The sequence below is a fragment of the Passer domesticus genome, chromosome 7, assembly GCF_036417665.1.
Source record: "Passer domesticus isolate bPasDom1 chromosome 7, bPasDom1.hap1, whole genome shotgun sequence".
Classification (NCBI taxonomy): Eukaryota; Metazoa; Chordata; class Aves; order Passeriformes; family Passeridae; genus Passer; species Passer domesticus.
This window is the reverse complement of record NC_087480.1, coordinates 7,818,802-7,831,246: the sequence shown is the minus strand read 5'-3', so window position 1 is coordinate 7,831,246 and position 12,445 is coordinate 7,818,802. Positions and strand designations below refer to the sequence as shown.

The window sequence follows — 12,445 nt, the reverse complement described above, 5'->3', positions numbered from 1 at the left end:
GGAGGCAGTTTCTGTCTGTTTGTTTGTTGCAGAGCCATGTACAAGAGACAGGAGCCTGATGAGCACTTGGGGCAGGGAGAGACCCTGTGGAGGTGGGTTTCACCTAACAGGAGTTTGGAGAGGAGGTGGGGAAGGGTCACCCATCACCTGAGACAGCCCTGCCCCACTCCAGTGCAGGTTAGGGCAGGGATTTCTGCAGCACAGACACACCAGGCTGCTCTGAGGTCTGGGGACAGAGGACTCAGCCTGAATTATCCTGCCAGTCTCATCACTAACAGCTGTAAAGGCAGGGCATGGGCCAGCTCATTTCCTTTACTGATGACAAGAGGAATTAAAGCTGAATGTCTCCTGGAAATCAGATTAGTGCTGTGTTAGTCAGTGGGCAACAGAAGGTTGCCTCTGGGTAACAGTGTAAGGTCAGAAATTTAGTTTTAACTTTTGAAATCACCCTTTGGGGAGCTAAAAAATGATGTTACCATAGCTCATTGGTACTGTAGTCTTGAAAGTAAGTTCTCTTTACATAGGTCCTTTAGACATTAAGTAGGTGATTTGAATTAACCATTAACTATTATTGAATTTGATTATTTAATATTTGTATTAAATAATAATAATTTAAAATAATGTTGATAATATTTAATTTTGTTATTGAATTAATTACTAACTTTAATGAAATATTATTAACTACTACTTGAATTGACTACTAACATAATACAAATTGATGCCTTTAATAGCAAAGGCTCAATTTGTAATGCAAAGTCAATTTGTCCAGGTACTTTTAAGTTTATGGTTTGTAGTTGCTGTCCCTTTTCTCAACCCAGTTACTCAGAAACATGCCTGCACTACTGCGATATTTTTTGAAAAGTAATTTATTTTTCTGAGCAGCTCTATCTTCCCTTGTTAACAGACCCTGAAACAGTTCAAAGCAGAAGGTGAATGGGCATTCAAAGTGGGAAATGTAAAATATGTAAGCTGGTAAATGTTGCATATCTCAAGATGGAGAGTTTAGCACGGACAAGAACTGGAAAATATGTACAGCATCATTTTTCCTACAAATTTAAGACTGAACTCTTCTGACCCATCCATGTGTGCTGCCATGCTATGAGATGCAGCACGATATTGGCAGCACCAGAACTGGAAGGGAAAGATGTGTCTTATTAGAAAATGTATCTGGTTGGAAATTAGGCTCATCTATTGCAGTTTTTTTAAAATCACATGATCTTCAGATTCAATTTACATTTACCCCATTCAGTGGCCTGAAAGCCATGGGGTGTTTCAAAAGGGATATTTCCCTGTTCATTAAATCCCACTGGAATCTAAGACAGAGCAGTGTGGCTTTGTAAAAGAACACTGAATTAGGACCAGCCTAGGAAAACACATTTGAACAAATTTTATGTCTGTTAGTTCAGACTCCTCTGAACCAAAACATTCACGAGGTACTGGGATGGGAAAAGGGAGGTAGATCTTGATTTCTCCTGCCTCCTTTGGCTGGAAAGATGCTGCACAGTAAAGGTTAAATTTTCTTCAGTTGCTTTGAAAAAGATGCAAAAGGTGAAATGAAAGGAAAGGGCAGCAGATAAAGATACAGAGCAGGTGGGGCAAGGTGGTGCCTTGAAAAGCAACCTCATAAAATACATCTTAAATGGAGGAAGGATTAAGTGAGGAGGATGGCATGTAAAAGCAGAGGAAATAGTGGTACTAGAACAGTAAAATGTCAGTGCAGGGAGCCAGAGATGTGGCCAATGTTTCAGGAGGAAGATCTGGCATCTCCCAAGCTTATGGGAATTTTTTTATTGGAGTCTATGGAACCAATATTTCCCCCTTTCATTTGGTGGTGCCATGTTTTGAATCTTGAGCAAGATGCTTTTCTCCATCTGAGTACAACTTGCAGTGAATAGTGACACCCCTCCCAGAACCAGAGGTGATGAAATAGTCTTTAATATGTTTCTACCTTCCCTTTAATTCAAAGGTTTAATCTTGGCCTCTGAACCCCCCACTCAGAATCCTGTCCTCCAAGCAGACTCAGTTCCTACCCATTTCCACAGGAAGAATATCCACAGGAAGAGAAAACCCACCTGATTTTCCCGTCTGGCTCTGTGTTTGATATGGAGCTAGGAAGAGTGGTTGGTAAGCATAACCTGGGATACGTGTGCTCTAAAAGCTTTCTTGTCTTCAATCTGTTTCAAAGATCAGAAAAAACCTACCAGATGTCAATTTTGATAAAGTTAATGAAAAAATGTGGTTCAGGTACTATTGTATGAAATATGTTTCTACATGTGTTAGTCAAACACAATGAATTCTTTAATTAGAGGCATTAAGAGAAGCTTAAAAAAAGACACAAAGTCCAATTTGAGCCACTGCAAATGAAAGAAACTTCAAAAATTTCAAATATGTTGCATTCTTCCTGCAGTTTTACTTATCTCTCAGTATTTTTGATTCATCTTGTTATTCTGAGCTAAAATGGTTCATGGGCACAGAAAGCTGTAAGCAAGGAGAAACCAGCTGGGGGAAAAGGAGGCTCCCCAGAGGATTTGTAGGAAGGTGAATTTTCTGACATCCAGGTTGTTGTGGAGAGCTGCTTTATCTCCCCACTGCACCTCCCTGACTTCAGGGCTTTGTGTGCAAAGCCCAGACACCAAATTCCTGCCCCAGTCATGAAGTGTTGGGTTCCTCTGGGGACACTTTGTGGCTTTTGCAAAAGCACATCCTGAAAGCATTTTTCCTTCATTTTGATGAGGAATGGGAATGCTTTGAAATCTCAGGTAATGCTCAGGTTAAATCATACCCCAGAGAGGGTGCAGGAGCTCCCTGTAGCACCTTATCAAAGAGCACAGCAAGGATGTGCCCTTTCTTTAGGCAAGTGGACTCTTTGCTGAGCTGTCCTTCTCTGTGTGTCTCAGCAGAGCTGAATCTCTCCAGGTAAAATGGAAATAATTTCCTCTTGACACAAGTTTATCCTGATGTAAGGCTTAATTGATAGCTTGCAGGGCACTTGTGTTTTCCAGGCTGTTGGTTTTGCTCTAAGCACAAATTTACTCAGTGATGAGAATATTTTGACAACTCTGCCTATCTGTGTTCAGGAACTGCAGTTTGGTGTGAATTTCCAGGGTGTGTTGACCCAGTTTTAAAGCCTAAAATGAGCATGCTCTAGATTGATATGGAAATACTGTACTTGGCAAAATAAAACAAAGAAATGGTAAATAATCAGAAGTAGAGTACATTCTGCACAAGAACTTTTAGGAGAGTTTTGCTTAGCTAGCAAAGGTGTGTTTTTGTCCTTAGACTTTCTCCAGAAGGTAATTTTTAAAAAATGGTGCAATTCAGCTTGAAGAAACTTGTCATTCTGACCCACTTGCATGTCCTCACGGACACCTCTCAGCAAATCCCTGTCTAGCTGTAAACACACAAAAATCAACATGTCAAATCAAAGAGAATTAGTTTTCACATGTTACTTCATTATTCTTTTCCCATCCCAAGTCTAAGAAATGTCTCATTTAGAATTCTCTCTCACTCATATTTGTGGTGTTTATTTTTATGTGCTTATGAAAGCTTATTTTTAGGCAACTCATGGCTCATTCTTTAAGAATAAAGAAATCCTTTTTGGTTTTATATTTGTTGTGTGAGCAAAGCTGGGAAGCCTGTGATTGTTTTCTTTAGATTATGTAACAAATTAGCTTCTTCCAAAATATTATGCTCTGGGGACTGATCACAGGAAGCATGAGAGAACGTTTGAATACATTACCAGATCTCTGCTATACATACATGCATTTTTTTGTCTATAGAGCAGGGTTTTAAGTAGAAGTGTTCAAACCATTTTGCTACAAACTCTCCTGACATTGTATTTGTGCTGTCCATACAGTCAGAAAAACATTTACATGCTGGAGGATAGTTGATTTTGGTACATGATTTGAATGTGGAAAAACATTTGTACTAATTATGCACACACACAAAAAAAATAGTAAAGAAGCTCTGTGTTCATCTCTTTTATTTTTTGTGATCCAAAATCTGGCTATAAATAAGAGTGCATTTGCTTAATAAAGAAGTATTATCACTTTGCTTCACCATTTCCCTCTTAGGTAAAATTAGCTGTGTTGCTAAGCCATCAAAATGCAGCTGAGAGGATAACAATGATGAGCCCAGCTGTGCCCCTCGTGCTCCCACAGAGCTGCTCCTGGTCCTTGCTTCATCACTGCCTTTTGTCTCTCCTCGTCGAGGAGCACATAAATTATGGTATTGCCATTAAATGGAAATTCTCCTTGGCCACTTTTTATTCCAGTAGCTGCTGGGAAGGTGACATGGATACCTGCTCGCTGTTCCTCCCCAGAGCCTTTTTGACTGGGGCAGAATGAGGAATAATAACTAGATTATTGCTGCTGTATGAAGGCAACCAATTACTGGTTGAAGCAGGTAATTATGATGCTGAACACAGCTAGGAAAGTTAACATCTTGGCAACTAGTTGAAATTTGAAATAAAACCTCGTTCCCATTATGTTCTGTATGCAGAGGAACTGAGCAAATAGCGTTGGCTCAAGCCAAAAGAACAAATTTGGATCAGACTTCCCTTGTATTGGGATAATAAGTGTGGGATTTCACATCTGGCCTTTCAGGCTGGGCTTGTTTTTTTTTAAAAAAAAGCATCATCAGTAAATTCTTTTTTTTTTTTTTACTAAAGCCATCAGAAATTGCTTACCAGGGTTTTGCAGTGTGGTGAATAGCTTCTTGTGACTTCTGACTTTGGCTTGATGAGTTTCCTGTTCGCCCTGATAGCTTTCAAAATGGAAGGGAGATTCTAAAATGACAAAAACAGCAAGGAATAAAAATTGTGTTGGCAACTGCAAGCTGTGTGAACATTCAGACCGCCCCAAATGTGGGTGTCTGCAGAGTTACTGCAGAGAACAGCAATGTTCATAAGCAGATTACTGAGTCATGAGCATGTTTTGAATGTGATTACAAGCAGAGAGACAGAATTAGTCTTTGATTTCCATAAAAAATTAATGAGAGAGACAGACAGGGACAGACAAATTGAAGAGTTCATTTGGTTAATTTTCTACCCAGCAGCTATTGTAAATGTTCCTCTTATTTAGCAAAGAAAGATATTAAGTCTATATTGGTTGTGCTGGCCAAGAAAAACTATTAGTGTGCTGGAGGTTTACCTGGGGGCAAACTGTCAGCAAATTATAAAAGTGACAACGTGCTCATTTTGGGACATTTTGATGCAACTTTCACAAGTGCAGTCAATTAAGGGCTCCTCTGGAAATGATGTTTGGCTGCTGTGCTCCTGAACGACAGCTCTGTCTCCGTGTGGCACCAGTGGACTGATTCCCTCCCTTGAAAGTAGAGTCTAGTTGTGTTTTAAAAGGGTATTGGTGAAATTATGCCCTGCTGCAGATGGGATAATGCTATAAATGCAGCAAGTGCTACACCTCTAGGATATCATTATATTTATCTTATTCATGGCTGCTGGACAGCTTATAATTGAAATGATACAGCCCTAGCAGTGGGTCCCTGAAGCAGGGCTGTGAGGCTCACACCCTTTCCCATGGATTCTGGTTTGAATCTGCCATGGCCTAGCTACTGATTTAGCCAGAATTTAGGTACACTTTACCTCAGCCATGCTCCCTCAACTTTCACTCAAGGCAGCCAAAATTCCACCATTTAGCAGAAATATCAACTCTTCCAGATAATCAGTGAGGAACAAAGAGTTCTGATGTCATCTACAAAATGGAGTTTACTCTAATTTGTACTAAATACCAACGAACATTTTTGCAGAGATTTCTTATCCAGATCTAATGTCCTGTATTTAGACTATTTACAGATGGTTAAACAGTGAGATGATGAGTTCATTCCCTTTTAAATGCAACTCACGACAGAACACTGGAAGCTATACTTTAAAAGGAATAATTGCCCTGACTATAGAAGACTTTGTTCCCATGGAAAATGGCTATGAAACTTGTGTTGTTTAATAGTTTTCAACTTCTTCTTTTTTCTCTCTTTTTTCTCTCTCTCTTTTTCTTTTTTCTTTTTTTTTTGTTAAATCTTGCAAATTGCTGACTTTTCAGTGAGAGGCAATAAAACTGTTGTAAAGCTTATGATAGAAATGGGCATATTTGTCTGGATGTAATCAACAGAGATTTTCTCTGTATAATAACAATAATAAAGATTCAGCTTTGGAGTGATTTAGCATGAGTATATAAGGTATTCTAGTTGACTTTGAGATGAAATATAGAAAAACTCACGTCCACTGTGTGTTGGGAGGAACAGCCCACTACAGTAAACAAGGCACTATTTCTTTAGTTGTCTTGCAGGATTATTGGCAGGTAAGACACATGTTTAGTTTCTGCTTTTATATTCTCTGTTATGATAGTGTCTGCATCAGCATCTTTGTGTTTCAGAAGTGCCATAAATAATTCATATCTTTATTTAAATAAATGTGGGTTTATTTCCAATTGGCATGGAAAAGGCCTTTATTTTCTGTATCATTGTGCACAGTTGTCATACCAGCCCCTTATTTCAAAATGTTTGTGAGTCACTCAGAACACATGAGTTAATCAAATTGCAGCAAACTTAGCCTGGAATTTAATTAGATGATCAACAATTGTAGTTCTGTACTTTCCTAATAGAATGTATCTCATTGCAGACAGTTTACAAGGCATTGTCACCTCGCCTGAACCCATTATTCTTGAAACAACATGACAAAACATTAAGTAATTCTGTTGATTGTGCTCTGTTGAGTAACAGGGGTCCTTGAGAGTCATTCTAGACTAGTTAGTGATGTGTAACTCAGCCGAGCAGGAAGGAACATAACCCTGGCAATCCTTGCTCCTGTGGGATGGGAACCACATTAAAAATTATCTCCGTGGTCAGCAAGCACGGCCTGGGTAGAGACAGGATTCACTTGGTTATGTGAAGAGAAATCAGATGGGTAAGTCAGAGCAACCAGATGTGGGAGGAATCTCCTGCCACACACACAGCTGGAACACAGACCATTCATATTCCTGTTAGTTTTTGCTGAGCTAGAAAGATGGATATCTACATGAATTAGAAGATAATAAAAAATTCCACAGATTAAGGCATGCAGGGTAGCTTAGAGCAGAATAGAAGCAGAGGCAGGAAAAATCAGCACAGCCTAGAGGAATATAAATCAATGGAGATTGCAAAAAAAAAAAAAAAAGCAAAGAGGAGCACGTGCCTTGATTTCAAACTGCAAAGCCAAAAAAGAGCACAAGAAAAAAAAAAAAACCCTGCTGACCAACTTGTGAGGAAACAAAGAGTCTTCCAGCATATTTAGTTTTTGTGTTTCCAGGGAAAAAACAGTGACTCGGATTTCCATAACTTTCTCTTCTGTTTTTATGATCATGGGAAATTGTTTCACAGTTTTTCTTATAGGTTTTTCTGGACTTTTCATTTAAGTCTCTTTGTGAGCGTGGATATGGAGTTATGGATAGGAGTGCTTCTAATAAAATTTACTCACATCCAGATCTCCTGGTAAGAGAAGTAAACTTCTCTTCTTACTCACTGGTAAGAAGAAGTAAAACCTGGGTCTTGTTGTGAGTCGACCTGAAACCCTGCCAGGAGCAGGGTGTCAGAGAGGAGCCATTCCTTGGATACCATCCCTCCAGCTGGGGTGGAGCCCAAGCTGCAAATAAAGTAGGTGTGGAAACAGGGAGCTGCTGCCTCTCACTGGGTGCCTCTGAACTCTTTAATCTTTTGATTTATTGTGCACAGTGTGTCTGCTTCTCCTCTTCTTGAAATATTATAACTTCTCTTCCTCTGCTAATACCCTTAACCTAAAATGTGTCAAATGGTCTAATATTATTGATTATACATGCCATCGACCTTTCTTATTTAGCAGAGTATCAGTGTCCCTTGTTTGTCTAACAAAGGTTAAGTTTAACCTTCAGGGCACAGTGCAAAGAACATCTGTTTATTCAGACTTCTAGCCTGGGGTCTGAGAAGCACAGTTTGTATTTGGGACCTCTGGCTGACATTTGTTAACTCAGTTTGCATGCATTTTAATGTGGTTTCTCATGCCCCAAGGCAGTTGTTTAGAATATAATACGATGGGATATAAATATATATATATGGCCAAATGATTATTTTCCAAGTTATTCCTGCTGGAATATGAAGGAGAAAATGAGTTTCTGAAATCTTAAAACCCTCAGAGGTCACCAAGATTTTCATCAAGTTTGGGATGTGGCAGTGGGCACACTGGAAGTCAGCAGCATATGAAGCAGAGAAAGAGGAAAAACACCAAATCTGACTGGTCTGAGCCTCAGTGGGAGAAGCTGCTTTGGGGAGCAATGGATGTGTGCTGGGGCATGGAGGAGCTCAGACCTCTGGAAATGGAACCTCTCAGTCTCCAGAGCTCTTCTGCCTGTGCGGCTGTGGCCACACCAGTGCGTCAGTGTCAAATTAAACTGCACAGCGTTGTGCCACGCTGGCAGCAGTGCTCGGGGTGGGGACAGGGCTGCCACGTGTCACAGGCTGCATCCCTGCCTGGGGGACACCCGGCCCCTCCAGGGTGACCAAGCCCTGGGTCACCCTGTGAGATCTCTCAGTCCCATCCTCGCTGGGTGTGATTTCTTATCTGCCAACTCAGTTCTGCATGAAGACTGCGAAGAAATGTGGGTTTGCAAGACAATCCCATTTCCAGTAGAAATTGTGCTGATTTTTTTTTTTTTATTGTTGTTATGGTTGCATAGAACTTCTCTTAATGACATTTAAATATGGGGCCAAACTTGAGCTGATGGCATCTCATTAAAGGCAAGGGAATAGAAATTCAGATGTGCATCTTCCTCCAAGTGCTTTATCCAGCAGCAGGAGCTTATTATCTGGTGTGACACTGTTATCTGCCAGGAACTGTGTATCTGTACCGAGCTGAAGACAGATACATTTAAACACAGAGGATTCTGAGTGTTTCTGATGACTGAGATAACCAAAAACCTGTCTAAGGGTTCAGTACAGCTTCCTCAATGGCATCAAATATTCAAACAGGCTTCTTTATTGGTAGGATTATTGCACTGCAGAAGCCAAATGAGGCTTCTTATGATGCCTTAAGAAACCTAGAAATGAAACAACACGTACTTTTGAGGTAATATTAGTATACATAGTAACATAAAGCCTGGTCTTTACTGGAGGCCTCCAGGGGCAAATACAGAAAATGTCAACAAAAGCCCACCCCTAACGGGGGTGCATACAGTTTTATAAGTTTATTAAATTCGTGTAATTGACAAAAATCACTGATTAGGAACACTGGTGGTGATGCAATTCCCCTCCAGTTCAAGGCCCTGCTAAATCCTCTCCCCTCAGATGGAAACTGAACCTGTTGATGAAAATGTGTCTCTAAGAGCTGTTTTTTGGTCTTGGGTCCCAGGGAGAACCAAGCTAGGATAGGGGCTTTGGAATATATTTTGTCTTTCTGCCTATCAGGGCAGGGAAAAGTACTGAGAAAACTAGCTCTGGATGCAATTATAGTCTACAGAGCTACAAATATTTGTGTAAAGAATACAGAGAATATATAAAAGAAAAAAAGGCAAAAATCAGCACGGCATCACTTAATGCAAGGATTTGTATGCAGAGAGCTCAGATGGAAATGGAAGTGTGTGTGCAGAGCTCTGCCCTGCCTGTGCTACCCCTCTTGAAGCACTTCACTTTTCTCTAGCAGCGCTCCCCAAGGGAAAAAAGGAAGGCATTGCTGTGCCCCCTTTCAGCTGTTTTCATTCACAAGGATTTAAATGACAACCTCTCAGTTCTGCTCCTTTGCAGGGTTGATCCCATTGGCTCTGGCAGCCCCTCACTCCCTCGGTGCTGCCAGACTGGAGATGTGCCTGCAGCCCCTCACGTGCTGCTGACATTTCCCTGCACCCTCTCCTTGAACATCTCCCTGGCAGCCAAAGGGCTCTGTTCCCTTTTGCTCAGGCTCCAGGTGACTGCTCTTGTGTTCTCCACCACCTTGTGGGCAAAGAACTGCTTCTTTCTCTGGAGCTGGAGCACGCTCTCAATCTTCCTACACAGCATCACTCTGGGAAGAATCTCAGAAACAGGAAAGTCTTGAATTTCTTTCTGATAGAGCCACCTCATGAAGCCCAAAACCATTTAAAAGGATGCTTCTAATTTCCATATTCTAATTTCTACCATAACTTGCTGTGGGAAAAGTCATCTGGGTATTTCTCTTGAAGCAGTAAATGGAGATGTCTTTCAAGATGTCCTCTGTGCCTGTTACCATAAATGTCAAAAACTCCTGATGAAGTCTCCCTGGCAAGAAACCAGTTTGCTTTCAGGTGTTACTGAACATTCTCCCCTGCAAGAAGGTCTTGTGCCTTCCTGGTCACAGGCAAGCAAGAGCAAAAGCATTTGTCCTTGGTCTGGTATTTATGCATATAAAATTATCACCTCCAGAGATGGAGTTTTTGTGAACCTTTCTTGGGAAAAGCCATCTTATTGCTTGGAAATCACACACCCACGTAAGGATGATCATCTGCAGTGGAGCTGTCTTTCCTCCAGCAATAGATGCTCAGGGAAAAAAACAAACCCACTCTTCAGAGGGGAACAGAGGCAAAATATTCATCCCAATGTGAAAGGGACAGGAAGGATCTCCACAGAAAAGATGTGAGTGCAGGAGGCAGCACAGCTGAACCCTCATCCTGGGTGGGTGCTGCACTGCAGGGAGCTCTGGGTTCTGCTCAAATTGCAGGAGTGGCCCTCCAGTGCTGCAGCTTTCCCGGGGTCCCTGGGGAGCTGTGGCTCCTCTCTCTTGCTATTTACCATTCCTCTGTGATGCTCAGGGAATGGGTCAAGGGCACTGTCCTTGCTCTCTATCACAGCTCAGAGGGATCTCTGCTTTCCAGGGCAGAAAATCTGCCTTCTTGGTCTTCCATTTCACAGCATGATTCTCTGTGGGAGAGTTTCAAAAATGCTCAGCTGAGCCAATGCCCTCACTGAGGCAGCATGTGAGTGTTGCACAGCCAGTTGATGTGCTTCTGCCTTCAGGGTCCCATGGCCCTTGAGGTGCATTTCATCAGCTCTGTATACATTTCACTATCACTCAATAGGGTGAAAGCTTATTGTCATTAATTGTGAGGGTTTATGTTGGCAACCACTTAGTTCCTATGGTTACATCTCTAAGAAATTGTGAAATAGGCACTTCAAGGCTCTGGGCAGAGAAACAAATTGACTGTTACAGAATTCATGAATGATAATAACTCATTTACTTATAATGCTAATAAATAATTGGTGCAAAATCTTCTAGTACAGCTTTAAAATACTTAGGGTATTTAAAGGTCAGCACTGCTCTTAACTCTCCATTAAAACCCCCATATTGCAATAATGCAGCCCAGATGGCAATTACAGTGTTTCAGAGTGTTCACTTAGTAAATCCATAACCTGGTCCTGCTCTGCAGGGCTGCCCTGCCTGTGTTCCCCCAACACCACAGCAGGGCTTTCTAGTCTGTGCTAGGTCAGGGTTAGAAACCCCCCTGTTTCTGGATATGCTAAACCTGTGCCATGGGAGCAGTAATCACTATCTTTTTGTCTCATGCAGCCCTTTGTCTAGGCCATAGCAGGATCCTGAAAGAAATGGTGTTTTGTGGCAGATAAATACTCTGCAATTTGTCTACAAGGTCACCCCTGCTACCCCACCCCATCAGGGAACCTGAATCCTTCTGGTCTTTGAGTTATTTTCCTGGCTGTGTTTCTCATTATCCCTATCTTTCGGCGTTACTGAGTCCTGGAGTATCTGCTTTGTGTTGCTGCTTTCCTAACTCCTCTTCCCCCACATTTTCTTCCAGCTTGTGTGCTTTCCCTTTTTGTCACCTGTCCTCTGTTTGTCTCATGTGCAAGCAGGCAAGCACCAGGCTTTGCACTGTTTTAGGATGCCCTACCATGTCCTCTCCTATTTGTCTCATCAGGATATGTAGCAGTTCAATTTTTGTCACTCTTTCCCTGCACAGATCTTGCTTTGCCTACAATAAATTTTTTATGCTTTTTCTCTACCTTGTTTCTTTTTCCACCTTGTCCTGTGAGACTCAGCTTTCCACAGTGAACCATGGGTGAGGGAAAAGAACCCATTTCTGTAACTGTGCTTCCATCTTTGCAGTATTGCTCCTCTGCAACAGGATAGCCCCACACTTTGATTTTGCCCATCAGCAATGTGTACTCAGCACAGGCTTTCCCACTTAGAGCTTACAATATATTGAGTTGGCTTTAAATTATTCCTTCGTGATTCCTGGTGTGGGATGAATCAAGATGAATCACACAGTGATGGAGGTAATTCCTCCCATCAGCTGAACAGTGAATCAGTCTCTATTTTTCTCACAGCTAAGATGCCAATTTGCATGTGGTACTAAATAATGTTCCCTGTTGAAATCGAGAGGCTGAATAAAGTGGTCAGTTTGTTCCAAGGTTACAGGCTGAGAGACAGAATGCATATCAGCTATACTGCCTTCAGTGT

General features: G+C 41.4%; 1 long non-coding RNA gene across 6 annotated transcripts in view; it reads left to right on the top strand.

Moving 5' to 3' along the window:
- The window catches only part of LOC135304375 (uncharacterized), a 35,546-nt gene extending 24,660 nt beyond the window's left edge, over positions 1 to 10,886 (top strand). For 3 of the 6 annotated variants that reach the window (XR_010365789.1, XR_010365791.1, XR_010365792.1), the window contains exons 6-8: positions 2 to 92; positions 1,967 to 2,124; positions 4,074 to 4,619. This is a non-coding gene — a long non-coding RNA (uncharacterized LOC135304375). Of the gene's footprint in view, position 1; positions 93 to 1,966; positions 2,125 to 4,073; positions 4,620 to 6,056 lie in introns of those variants that run through there. The other 3 variants (XR_010365790.1, XR_010365793.1, XR_010365794.1) reach the window with 3 other exon arrangements.
- Positions 10,887 to 12,445: the final 1,559 nt, after the last annotated feature.